Below are 13887 nucleotides of genomic sequence, written 5' to 3'. Positions count from 1 at the left end.
TTTACTACGGAAACTGTTGGTATATTCAGGATTTCTTGATTCACAATTATAACAGTGAACATGAAATATGAAACGTTTCAGTCGTATCTTAGCTGACACATTTCGTACTTTAAAAACTTCATCTTGTCTAAAAGAAAAAAATTATGAAGACTAAGAGAATAAATTATATCTGCTGGTAGACAACACAGTCATCCTGCCACCTTTCGGTCAGTTTCATGTCGCAATAGTTAGGGCAACAGGTGAGCAGATTTGCAAATCCCGCCACACAGCAGTGGCTGCAAGGAGGTGTAGGCAGGGAGGTCACTGAAAAGAGGGATCACGCAGCTTACCCTGAAGTACAGAGGTCTGCAGGTGTCATGGAAATGGAAATGAGCGATTGGCGTCATTGGCCGGGATACCCCTTACGGAGCAGGTCCGACCGCCTTGGTGCATGTCTTACTACCTTCGACGCCACATTGAGCGACCTGCACGCCGGACGGGGATGAAATGGTGATGAAGACAACACAACACCGAGTACCTGAGTGGAGAAAATCCCCGACATAGCTGGGAATCGAACCCGCCGTCCTTAGAACGGCAGTTCGTCACGCTGACCATTCAGCTATCGGGGCGGACTGTAGGTGTCATGTGTTTTGCGATCACGATTATGAAACTAGTAGGCTGTGGCACGGGGATTCAGGCGGTTAGAAAAATGAACAGTGACACTCTCTTAGAGCTTGGTCGAGGCATGACATAATGCAATCACAACCACACGGAACACTGTTATAACAAAGACCGACAAATGCCACATATTGAGAATATTGCCCTGAGCTGGACAGCAAAGTGGTTAACACACTGGACTCGATTTCGGTAGGACGACGCTTCAAACCGGCATCCGGTCATCCGTATTTTGGTTTTTCATGACTACCACAAATCGCTGAAGACAAATGGCGGGATGGTTCCTTTTAAAGGACACGCTTACTTTTCTTCTGCATCTTTCCCTAATTCGAGCTTGAGCTCCGTTTCTAGTCACCTCGTTGTCGACGGGACGTTAAACATTAATATCGTCCTCCCCCTCCCTGATAACATTCCAAAGGTGCCATTCGTGGTCAGATACAGCAGCGCCACCTAAAGACTTGTCTAGAATCTTAATCTATATTCAAACAATAATTTCTCACAAGCATATTTCCATATTGTTGTCCGACACATGTATACCGATTATTAGTACGTTGTGCTTCTACACTACCGTAAAAAATTAGTGCACTATTTTAGAGGTTTCCAATTCACTCAAGATCTGTTATTGCAACAGTGCACGAAGATTACATAAAATGATTACATTTATAGATCAATAGCACAACTGGTTCTGATGTACCAGGTGTTGGCCCATGGTGAAACAGTCATTTTAGTACGTGGTGTAGCCTCCACGGGCGACAATGCAGGCGCTGACTCTGGAATCCAGTTAATCGTGTGGATGCCGAATACCGTCCTGGAATACATTATTCCACGCCTGCTCAACAAGTTCACGTAGTTCTGTAAAAGTTGTAGGTAGACGAGTAGCACGAGTGACTTGTTCAAATGGTTCAAATGACTTGTTACAAATGGCTCTGAGCACTATGGGACTTGACATCTGAGGTCATCAGTCCCCTAGAACTTAGAACTACTTAAATCTAACTAACCCAAGGACATCACACACATCCATACCCGAGGCAGGATTCGAACCTGCGACCTTAACAGCAGCGCGGTTCCGAACTGAAGTACCTAGAACCGCTAGGTCACAGCGGCCGGCGAGTCACTTGCCGTCCCATCATATCCCAAACGTGTTCCATTGGAGACAAGTGTAGAGATTGTGCTGGTCAGGCAAGTTGCTGCACGTCTTTCAGAGCAAAATGAGTTTCGCGTCCAGTGTCGATCGAGCATTATCCAGTTGGGGCAACACATCACTTTACTGTTGCAAGAACGGCATAAGAATGAGTGTAACAACATTCCGTACGTACCGAGCACTGTTTAGCGTCCACACACGTCAAAGGTGAACGAGAGTTGCGGCTTATCGCACCACTTACCATAAGGCCTCGGTTGGGTCCAGAGTGTCTTGCACGAATGCACTCTACGTCATACGCGCAAATGACCATCACTTGCGTGATTTCATCGCTGAAGACCAAAGCGTGCCATTCCATCTTCCAAGTGACCCTCTGAAGGAACCAGTCGAGCCGTGCACTTCGATGCTGTGGTGTGAGTGGAAGACAGGCTAGAGGATTGTGTGCCAGTAGTTCCTCCGCTAATAACTGGTTCGCAACAGTTCGTGTCGACACGTCTCGGCTCAAAAGCCCTCTTATCTGTGCAGTGGCAGCTGTGCGATCCGCCACTGCTGCCCTTACAGTACGACGACCCCGCCAGATGTCTATGCCGTGTGGTCGTCCAGAACCTCTTTTACGGGTTTGAGAATGTTCACGTGACTGCTGATATCAGCATCTTTGCACAACTGAAAGGGCTACGCCAACACTAGGATGGCCACAATTTGACTCCTTTCAAACTCGCCCAGTTGGCTGTAGCAAGCACTTCTTCTCATGGCTGCCTGCTTTCTTCAAAGGTTTGCACGACACTGAGACTTCTGGCTGTAAACATTCCCTATTATAGGGTAGACACAGTCCACGCTCTGATAGCTGTGTCATTACGCTGCCATTATCAGTACATTTACTATCCTTCGGTGGAATATGCCGCCGTGGGATCGAAATCGACTTCGTCTTTCCAGGTGTACAATTTTTTCCGGGCTGTATGTTCAACATTAATTATATGCGCTTAAATAAATAATTTAAAAAAAATTTCCTCTGTTGTCAATATCAGTGAAATGTGCTTCTGTATTTAACGTTAGTTGTGGGTCAATATCAATGTTAAAAAGTTGCACTGAAAGAATGAATTTGTTTAAATAAGACAATGTCAGTTAGTCACTCATTCCACCTTCAAAAATGGAAAATTTTAAATGAGTGAATCGTAATGATAGGAGACAACATCTTTAAAATACTTCTTGTTCCGTTTACACGCACAGAAAAATATCTCTGGTCGCTAATCGATTTTGTAGCCGTATGTGTCTATGTGTATGTGTGGGTCTGTGACAGGCTTTCACGCCGCAGCCCTTCTCGTTTAGTGCCATTGCCCCCCGACGAGAGCGAGGCTGCCCTTGCAGAGGAAGAAGGGGTTGACATGAGACAAGCGTCGTGTGACAGTCGCCAGCTCAGAACTGTCGCTAGCAAGGCGGCTGCCACGTTCCCGTGCCGTGTGTAATGCGATACACTCAGCTGTTGTCCTCGTAACGTACCGTCCCCGGAGAAAAAAGGAAACGCGCCCTAACTCGGTACTGGCCACTGACGGACCTCCACCAACTGGAGCTACGTCTGTGGTATTTCTGTAGCCGGCAATAGTACGTCCTGCGAAGTGTGTTAAGAAAGCACAAACCGTGCAGGCGAATCTGCTGAAAGATATTGGTGACATAAACGTCACCGTCATACCTCTGAAATGCGTCAAGGAAGTGAGTGAAAATTAAATACACTACTCGCCATTACAATTGCTACACCAAGAAGAAATGCAGATGATAAACGGGTATTCATTGGACAAATATATTATACTAGAACTGACGTGTGATTATATTTTCATGCAATTTGGGTGCATAGATTCTGAGAAATCAGTACCCAGAACAACCACCTCTGGCCGTAATAACGGGCTTGATACGCCTGGGCATTGAGTCAAACAGAGCTTGGATGACGTGTACAGGTAGAGCTGCCCATGCATGCACGATACCACAGTTCAGCAAGAGTAGTGACTGGCGTGACGAGCCAATTGCTCGGCCGCCATTGACCAGACGTTTTCAATTGGTTAGAGATCTGGAGAATGAGCTGGCCAGGACAGCATTCGAACATTTCTGTATCCAGAACGGCCCGTACATGACCTGCAAATTGCGGTCGTGAATTATCCTGCTCAAATGTAGGGTTCCGCAAGGATCGAATGACGAGTAGAGCCACGGGTCGTAACCCATCTGAAATGTAACGTCCGCTGTTCAAAGTGCCGTCAATGCGAACAAGAGGTGCCAGAGACGTGTAACCAATGGCACCCCATACCATCATGCAGGGTGATACATCAGCATGGCGATGACGAATACACGCTTCCAATGTGCGTTCACCGCGATGTCGCCAAACACGGATGCGACCACAGAACCGGGATTCATCCGACAAAATGACGTTTTGCCATTCGTGCACCCAGGTTCGTCGTTGAGTACACCATCGCAGGCGCTCCTGTCTGTGATGCAGCGTCAAGAGTAACCGCAGCCTTGGTCTCCGAGCTGATTGTCCAAGCTTCTGCAAACATCGTCGAACTGTTCGTGCAGTTGGTTGTTGTCTACCAAACGTCCCCATCTGTTGACTCAGGGATCGAGAAGTGGCTGCACGATCCGTTACAGCCATGCGGATAAGATGCCTGTCATCTCGACAGCTAGTGATACGAGGCCGTTGGGATCCAGCCCGTCGTTCCGTATTACCTTCCTAAACCCACCGACTCCATATTCTGCTGACAGTCATTGGATCTCGACCAACGCGAGCAGCAATGTCGCCATACGAAAAACCGCAATCGCGATAGGCTACAATCCGACCTTTATCAGAGTCGGAAACGTGATGGTACGCATTTCTCCTCCTTACACGAGGCACACAACAACGTTTCACCAGGCAACGCTGGTCAACTGCTGTTTGTGCATGAGAAATCGGTTGGAAACTTTCCTCATGTCAGCACGTTGTAGGTATCGCCACCGGCGCCAACCTTGTGTGAATGCTCTGAACAGCGAATCATTTGCATATCACAGCATCTTCTTCCTGTCTGTTGAATTTCGCGTCTGTAGCACGTCATCTTCGTGGTGTAGCAATTTTAAATGGCAGTAGTGTAGACACAGAACCAGAATCTCGCTATTGCAGAATACGGAAACTCACCTAGAATATACTGCAATCTCCACGTGTCGTACCAGCGAAGAAAAGATTACACTACTTATAGCACACACTGAGGCATTCTCCCAGTTCTCCACACGCGAACGTAACGGGAATAAATCTTAACATGTCGGGTTGAAGATATCAATGATAGGATCCGCTGAGGACTTCTCTATTCTCGGTGAAAGTGATAAAGAATTACATGTTGTGTAGAATGGAATGAACGGTCCAGTAAGTATAGAATATGGATTGAGAGTGATCCGGGAGGGAGAAGAAATGAGTACGGTAGCAGAAGTGACAATAGGGAGAAACGTAACAACAGATCGTCAAAAGACCTCCCGTATCTACCTCTCTATCTCAGAGTATCACTTGTTCACGGTAATCTCAACTGTTTTTAGGATGTGTTTTAGTCTCTGTAAAAAATTTGTCAATTTGTGGTAATATCTTAAGGGACCAAACTACTTAGGTCATCGGTCCCTAAGCTTACACACAACTTAGTCTACCTTAAACTAACTTACGCTGCGGACTACACACACACCCATGCCTGAGAGAGGACTCGAACCATCAACGGGGAGAACAGTGCAGATCGTGACAAGACCCCCTACGCCGCGCGGCTACCCTGCGCGGCTCAGTCTCTGTCTTCCAATTAAACCCTTATCCTCTAAAGCTCCCTCTATCAACATGGAAGTTGTTCCCTGATTTCTTAACACATATTCAGTCATCCTTTTACTTCTTCCTCTCATTGTTTTCCATCTGTTCCTTTTTCGTCGGCTCTGCATAGAGCCTCTTCATTCCTTTGAGACGGAACTGCTTGTTCCGTTCCATTACCTTGTCTCGAGGTACCCAATATTCTTGATCGTTAATAACCCGTAAGTCATCTTTATATTCTTGTTCGAGTACCAAGAGCCTCTGTCGATGGTATGGACACCCTTTTTTCATTTATTTATTTTATGTTGCACATCCTTTCCCATTCCCCTTATGTTGCTCGCAGTTATGGACTGAGTGAGTGTCCTAAATGTCATTTCGTGAGTTGAGCAGCTGTAGTGCAAAGGTAATTGTTTTATTTGTGCTTTGGTTCCTAACTAATACTTGTGGTGAACAGTCAAAGACGCAGTTGCGGTGTGTGGTGGTGAAAACAGCATGGTTAGTAGAAGTGCCCGCATCTCGTGGTCGTGCGGTAGCGTTCTCGCTTCCCACGCCCGGGTTCCCGGGTTCGATTCCCGGCGGGGTCAGGGATTTTCTCTGCCTCGTGATGGCTGGGTGTTGTGTTCTGTCCTTAGGTTAGTTAGGTTTAATTAGTTCTAAGTTCTAGGCGACTGATGACCTCAGCAGTTGAGTCGCATAGTGCTCAGAGCCATTTGAACCATTTGTTAGTAGATGTCTCCTCTCTTCCCCCTTAGCGACGAATAGTATGTCCATTAGCTGGCTCTTTGCCACTTTCCACCACTCTGCTTCTAGGTGGCCTAGAGGATGGACAGATTCTTTGCAGATCTCCTTCATGCTGCTTGGTAAAACTCATAACATCGTAACTGAAATAACTAATCCCTTCCTTTTCAGCGCTATCTTACCAGACAACCTTTTGTGATTATTTTCCAAGCAAATTTAGTGGCTAAGAATTAGATTTCTCATGAGCGCATAGAGATCATCTCAAATCCAGTAGCGTCAAATTAATCCTGTTGTGCTTGCAGCCCATCTAGCGTTTGTTCGATTCATTTCTTTCTGTCAACATGCATTTATCGGTAACTCATCTATTGTGAATCAGCGAGCGATGCGGTGGCAACTCTTACAACAGAGAGTAAGTACTTTCTTATATTGGCTTCAAGTTAGGATTATAATCGAGTGAATATATGAAACAACTAAGTATTCTTGTGTGTGGAATTATTTGACTTTATTTGGCTTTCGCTGCAGGTCACTGACTCCATGCTCCACATTGAGCATAACTCCACGGACAAAGGGCCACAGGCTTGTTCAATTTGTCAAGGATAGGAGTTGTGTGTGATGCTTCTGAAGTTTAGCTGTTGAATCAAGAATGATCTAACACGGTGAGTGTTATATAGCTAGGGAAGGCCGAAATGCACGCTATAGGCTCACGCAGGAAGGCGTGGGGTCTGAAACAGGATACGTAATGAATGCTACAAAGAAAAGTACATAGCTGCTGGAATACTTAACTTTAATCCATCATTTGTATACATCGTTCTTGATGAGACATGGTTCATACGATAACTATCAATTGCTATGGCGCCTTGCTAGGTCGTAGCCATTGACTTAGCTGAAGGCTATTCTAACTACCATCTCTGCAAATAAACGAGGCTTCGTCAGTGTTGCATCGCTAGCTAAGTCGTCCGTACAACTGGGGCGAGTGCTCGTAAGTCTCTCGAGACCTGCCGTGTGGTGGCGCTCGGTCTGCGATCACTGAGAGTGGCGACACGTGGGTCCGACATGTACTAATGGACCGCGGCCGATTTAAAGCTACCACCTAGCAAGTGTGGTGTCTGGCGGTGACACCACAGTGAGTATTTACACTATGTGATCAAAAGTATTCGACACCCCTTAAAACATACGTTTTTCATATTAGGTGCATTGTGCAGCCTCCTACTGCCAGGTACTCCATATCAGCGACCTCAGTAGTCATTATACATCTGAGAGAGCAGAATGGGGCGCTCCTCTGAAATCATGGACTTCGAACATGGTCGGGTGATTGGGTGTCATCAGTGTCATACGTATGTATGCGAGATTTACACACTCCTAAACATCCCTAGATCCACTGTTTTCGATATGATAGTGAAGAGGAGACGTGAAGGGACAAGTACAGCACAAAAGCGTAAAGGCCGACGGCGTCTGTTGAGTGATGGGGACTGCTGACAGTTGAAGAAGGTTCTAATGTGTAATGGGCAGACATCTATCCAGACCATCACACAGGAAATCCAAACTGCATCAAGGTCCACAGCAACTACTATGACAGTTAGGTGGGAGGTGAGGAGACCTGGACTTCATTGTCGAGTGGCTGCTCATAATCCAACTATTACGCCAGTAAATGTTAAACGACGCCTCGCTTGGTATCAAGAGCGTTAACATTGGACGATTGAACAGTGGAAAAACGTTGTGTGGAGTGATGGATTACGGTACACAATGTGGCGATCCGATGGAAGGTGTGGGTGTGGCGAATGTCTGGTGAACGTCATCTGCCAAAGTGTTTGTGCAAACAGAAAATTCGGAGGGGGCTTGAATCCGTATTGTTTTGCGTGGCACTATCACAGCACAGGCCTATGTTAATGTTTTGTGAACCTTCTTGATTCCCACTGTTGATGAGCAATTTGGGGATGGCGATTGCAGCTTTCAACACGACTGAGCACCTGTTCATAATGCCCAGCATGTGGCAGAGTGGTTACACGACAATAACATCCCTGAAATGGAATGGGTTGTACAGAGTCTTGACCTGAATCCTACAGAACACCTTTGGGACGTTTTGGAACGCCGACTTCGTACCAGGCCTCACTGACCGACATCGATATCTCTCCTCAGTGCAACACTCCGTGAAGAAGAGTCTGCCATTCTCCAAGAAAACTTCCGGCACCTGATTGAACGTATGCCTGCTAGGGTGGAAGCTGTCATTAAGGCTAAGGTTGGGCCAATGCCATAGAGAATTCCAGCATTACCGTTGAAGAGAACCACGAACTTATAAATAATTTCAGCCACGTGTCCGGATACTTTTGATTACATAGTGTACTTGTGTCTTTGACTTGTAGTCAGCCCAACGGTGATGGCTGCACAGTAAACGAGCAGAGCGCGTAGTTTCAGAAAAGGTTTTTGCGTGTGTTGCTTGTGAAACTTTGATTTTAATCCAAGATCGAACCCACATGGTTGTAAGGTGGCAGAAAAACGAAGGTCGGATTGTCACCTTATATGAGAGCTTTATACATCGCAACAGGAAGGTGAATATGGCACCTAACTTAATTTTGAGGTAATTAGCATATTTCCCTAGCAGTATGTAATGCAAAAAGGGATGACATTAAATCGATGGTAATTGGCACACTGTTCCTATAATGCATGTTTGAGCAGAAGGTGAAACAAGCAGCGAGAGGTGTTTTAGTTTGGAATTCAGAGGGACAATGCAGAGGCAATGCTGTGCTACAGGGGGGTACCACGGAAATAACTTAAAGGGATGTCCAAGGTGGAAAGTCAATGAACGCCCAGGTGACTCAGATGGGGAGAGCGAGTATAACGGCCCATCTGAGGGAGGACAGGAAAGAAAGCTGTGTTTCGGAATTCCAAATGGATACGAAACATGACCAGTGACGCATTTCTGATCATATGTCCAGCGACTGGTACACATGTGAGAGTGTCAATGTACGCTTTCAGGCGTCTGGAACAAGCACAAAACGTCCGATTGGCGGAAACGCGCTTGGGAGGAGAGAAGAGCCAAAGTTTCGATGCATTTTAATGGTAGAGAGAGTTTCCACAAAATAAGAGGACGGCTCCCATTGGTCGAAAAAAACCGTGACGTGAAGAACAAAAGAACCCAGGTGGGTAAACATTTCGCCTATGAGTAAGACAAGATGGAAATTTTCGTCGAATCTCCTCTGATATGGTGTCAAGTACTGAAAAGAGTGCATAATGCTCTGTACGACACAGAGGAGTAATTTGTGTTAGATTAGATTGGGTTAGATTAGTTTTCGTTCCATAGATCCGTGCTGAGGAGATCCTCGTGGATGTGGAACACGTCATACTACGTTCACAGCAGCTGATATCCAGCTAGAAACCAGCTGTAGCATCGTTAACCTCCAACTGTGGGGAAACCAACCATCCAATTAGTTAATTGTTCTTGCGAGAACCGAGAGGGCATTGTAATATGCACACTGCTCTAAACCATGCACGTGTACAGCACCACATTGTAAAACTAGGGATGAGCACTAGTTCTCTCGCATAACGAGAAACATAGGGAATGTTTCTGCTGGTGTAATTAGTTTTATAGGAATTTCAGCAGATGAGAGCGGCCTAGCAGACGACAGCTCATCTCAGCTGAAGGTAAATACCGCGTGCAGTAACGTAAACTTGTTGGTTCGTCCACTGTATACTTGAGCAATCATGGGTAATCTTTTGCTCAATTTGTCACATAACTAACCATCCACCGTAGACTTGATTGTTATCCTAAAAATAGTACCGAGCTTTGAACCGGAATTGAACAATTTTGTAAAGAAACTAGTAGTTAAACTTTAATATTGCCATGATTAGGATACTTTAACCTTCTGAGAGTTAATATTTAATATTGCTGTGTTTAGGATTATTTATCTTTTTGATGTTGACGAGATGCGTTATCCTGACAACTGTTTCTTGTTGTCACATTGAAAACTGTGTAAAAGCGTGTATTTTTGTGCTAATATTGCGACATTAAACATGTCATTTCAACATACACAGTAGTCTTCAGTCCTAGAATAAGTAAACCACAAAACATTGCACCTTATAGGACCCTGCCAGGACGGCAATTGGTCTGCCTGGATGGCAATTAGTCAAATCAGTAAAAAAACAAAAAATTTTGAATTTAGAAAAAAAAATTTTTTCGCGTGTTGTTTTGTGACTAGGTTACCCGATGTATGTAAATGTATAGTGGACAGAATACAGTAATTGTGTGATCCACTGTGTAGAAAAGTTGTATTAGCACGTAGAAGAACACATGTCATTGTGTAGAAGTAGCTTGTGCATGACCTCTCTGGCACGCGCTAAGTTATTCAAGGCGTTATTGGGTTGGGTTTGAAAATCCACAAACAGTGAACGGTATTGCTAATGATGTGTACATAATGTAAGAAACTTTCTATGATATACTGGAAACGTTTAAGAATATATAACTTGATGTTAACGAGAGCGCAATTTCGCGCAGTTCAAGAAAGGCAGTGGTTAACGAGACGATCATAGATGGCGGAAGAACGGAGAGTGTCGCAGATAGGTCAAACTGATGATCCTGACAAGATAGAGATAAACATAGAACAAAAAGTATCGAGTGCGAGCCACGGAACGGAACGTAGCAGTAGTGCAGAGGGAATGGTAGCAGCTTCACGATTGGTATCACAGTCTGAGAATACTCGAAAACAAACAAACGCGGATCTAGTGGGTTAGAAATAGAGTCAGAGGACGACCTACTTCGATATGTCGAACCAAATATAGTAATTTTGAACCAAACAGGACAGTTTCCAACAGAAAGAATGAGTGTAAGTGCGTCCTCACTGTGCACGGAAGTCGGTAAACGCAACGTGAAAGACGCGAACGGCAAAATTTACATCAAATGGTGAAACGTGATGTAGGCGAAAAATCAGACAGTGTGTTCGCAATATTGAAGCAACTCACTGTGGTCGTAAAGCAGACAAAAGCCGGGTTACCAAAATTAAAAACAGAAACAGCAAATTTAAAAACGGAAACAAATGCAAGATTAGAAGACTTAAAAACCGAAACAAATTCAAGGTTAACGAACCTAAAGATAGGAACAGATGCGGGAATAGCAGACTTAAAAGCCGAACCAGATGCAGGGTTAGCGAATTTAAAAACAGAAACAAATGCTGCCTTAAATAGTCTCCAATTTGAAACTTACGCTGGGTTCGGAAAACTCCGCAAAAATCAGCAAAAACTACGAACGGAAGTTATTTAACAGCCTACTGAAATCCGGAGAGAGGCGATAGACTCGCGGGAGCTTATACAATCGTTAATGGCTGACCAGAAAAGATTCGTTCTGACGTTGACCAAGTGCAGGATGCAGTGTCTAACGTTACTCAAAGAGTGGATAAGTTAGCACGTAAGAGGTCTGGTAAAGCGCAACAAATCGTGGAAGAGTTCAATGTCAGAAAACTTGTCACGCGAGCCCCATTGAAAACATAATGTCGAAAAATCAGAAACAGTATGAAAAGCTTCGTACAGAATTGAAACAGTGTATCGAGAATCGTACATAAAACAGTAGCGAGGTGACGGAATCGGTAGTATCATCCGACACAGTGATGGACAGAAATCCAGAGATAAACAAGTCAGTTGTGCAATCTTCCGTAGCAGTGGCGGAAACACAAAAACGTCATGAATGGTTCAAATGGCTCTGAACACTATGGGACTCAACTTCTGAGGTCATTGGTCCCCTAGAACTTAGAACTAGTTAAACCTAACTAACCTAAGGACACCACACACATCCATGCCAGAGGCAGGATTCGAACCTGCGACCGTAGCGGTCTCGCGGTTCCAGACCGCAGCGCCTAGAACCGCACGGCCACTTCGGCCGGCAAAAACGTCATGAAATTCCAGTCCTATATCCAGAAGAGTTTGCATCCATAATCACGGAAGCGAAACAAAAGTAAATAGTATAAGAGCAGTTAACAAAGCTGAGCGAAACAGGTGGTGTGCGGTCACAACAGACAAGGGAGCGAGAAACGGTAAACGCGCGCATTCCAACAGAGTGGCAGCCGACACTCCGAACGAACGCGAGTGACGCGAGAGCAGAGCAAGTTTCGGCGACACATGCACCAATTTCGCGATTTCCAAGTTACAGTACAACAGGTTATAGAACCCAAGATACTATACATATAATATAAAGGCAAAACACTGAACCATTAACGGGAAATGTAAACGAATCTTTGAGTCCGATACACGAGGCACTGTACGGTGTAGATAACTGCACTGCGCCGGCCGGAGTGGACGAGTGGTTCTAGGCGCTATAGTGTGGAACCGCACGACTGCTACGTTCGCAGGTTCGAATCCTGCCTCGGGCATGGATGTATGTGATGTCCGTAGGTTAGTTAGGTTTAAGTAGTTCTACGTTCTAAGGGACTGATGACCTCAGAAATTGTCCCATAGTGCTCAGAGTCATTTTTAACTGCACTGCACAGCTCATACGATGCTAGGTGGGACATAAATACGTCATATCAAGACCCAAATGTGGTAGAATGAGTACAAGAGAACATGACACAGTCGAAGGGAGCGAGTAATGTTGTGAAAACACAAACGCCGTATGGTGAAAGGGAAAAATTTGGCAGTGAGCACCTTTTGACAGTCAGAAATTCCAACATTACAAAGAAAGCTGGAACGTCTTACATCCACGCACATTTATAAATCAATTTCAGATCGGTTTACCAGAGCATTGACCACTTAGCCATAAACTTGAATTCATTTGTGGGCATATGGACGGCGCAGTAGCCGAAACCATGCAAAGAACAGCTGTAAACTGTCGATTGTATCAGCAATTGAAATCCACATTCTTCGAGCGATACTGGTTCACAGAAACACAAAGTAGAAGAAAGTGTGAGTTATTCCAGAAAGAGTTGTTCGAAAATTCAGGAGAAAAGAAACCTGTTAGATATTTCGACTAAATGACAAAAAAGAGTCACTGTTTAGATAATCCATACAGTGATGGCGAACTGATACGGATGTGCACAATGAAGTTACCGTTACGTTATCAGCAGACATTGGTTTGTAGGACAGGAGGAAATATAGAAGCATTTAAAGGAATACTAAAGGAACCTGAATTCATTTTCAGTGAAGATGACTCGAAGAAACAACGTACAGTGAGAGAAAGCTATAATAGGGGCAATAATAGCAACGGATCAGGCGTTAATAATAATTACAATGGTAATAATAAAGTACGAAAGGTAATGGTTTTGGAAGGAGTGGAAATATCCCATTGGACAGGCAGTAGGCCGCTCCATTCGCACCATCAACAGAAAAGGCTCTGCTAACGGTATGCTACGCTTTCCACATCACTGGCAACGGGTTCTACACAACTCTGGTGACTACTTTGAAGGACAGGTGCAAACATGTAATTCTTTTGTATCGTTTGTGAATAAATAGTTGCCACAATTTAAGTTCCAACCCTCGTAATATGGTCACATAAGGTTCGTGTAGTTGATAATTTGTGGTTCGTTTGTTCAATCAGACGGAGAGTACCCGTTAAATTTCTGAAATGTTGAGGTCTGGGGCTGTGACC

The sequence above is a fragment of the Schistocerca americana genome, chromosome 7, assembly GCF_021461395.2.
Source record: "Schistocerca americana isolate TAMUIC-IGC-003095 chromosome 7, iqSchAmer2.1, whole genome shotgun sequence".
Lineage (NCBI taxonomy): Eukaryota > Metazoa > Arthropoda > Insecta > Orthoptera > Acrididae > Schistocerca > Schistocerca americana.
The sequence above is the reverse complement of the archived record's forward strand: the minus strand, read 5'-3'. Positions refer to the sequence as shown.